Raw genomic sequence first — 560 nt, 5'->3', positions numbered from 1 at the left:
ATTCTGACAAACTAGTTTGATTTTGAGCAAGATCTTTCTTTGAAAATATCACTGATTCATGGTTGTAGAGTTAGTTTTTCATGTCCCTAGGTGCCAGGATGGACCTGTCCGAGTTTGTGGTCTTGTTTCATGTTCACGGTAGTGACTGGTGACTAAGAATCAGTGTCAAGACCCTTGTAGTCATACTTGGTGTAATGAGGGAGGTTTGAGGGGAGTGGGTCTCAGGCTAAGGCTATCTGTAGTCCATATTACATTCAATTTTGTCTGTCCCGTAGTTTGCTGCTATCATCTTAAAGTTCTAGGCCAAAATTATTTTGTCAGGAGTTGTATTTTGCAAAAAAATAAGTAACATATACAAAGTTTAAAAAGAAAAAAGGCTCGGTGCCTGTGGCTCAAGCGGCTAAGGCGCCAGCCACGTACACCTAAAGTGGTGGGTTCGAATCCCCAGCCTGGACCCGCCAAACGACAATGATGGCTGCAACCAAAAAAATAGCCCGGCGTTGTGGCGGGCGCCTGTGGTCCCAGCTACTTGGGAGGCGGAGGCAGGAGACTCGCTTGAG

Source organism: Otolemur garnettii, unplaced genomic scaffold, assembly GCF_000181295.1.
Source record: "Otolemur garnettii isolate 467f Iridium unplaced genomic scaffold, OtoGar3 scaffold00308, whole genome shotgun sequence".
Classification (NCBI taxonomy): domain Eukaryota; kingdom Metazoa; phylum Chordata; class Mammalia; order Primates; family Galagidae; genus Otolemur; species Otolemur garnettii.
The sequence above is the reverse complement of the archived record's forward strand: the minus strand, read 5'-3'. Positions refer to the sequence as shown.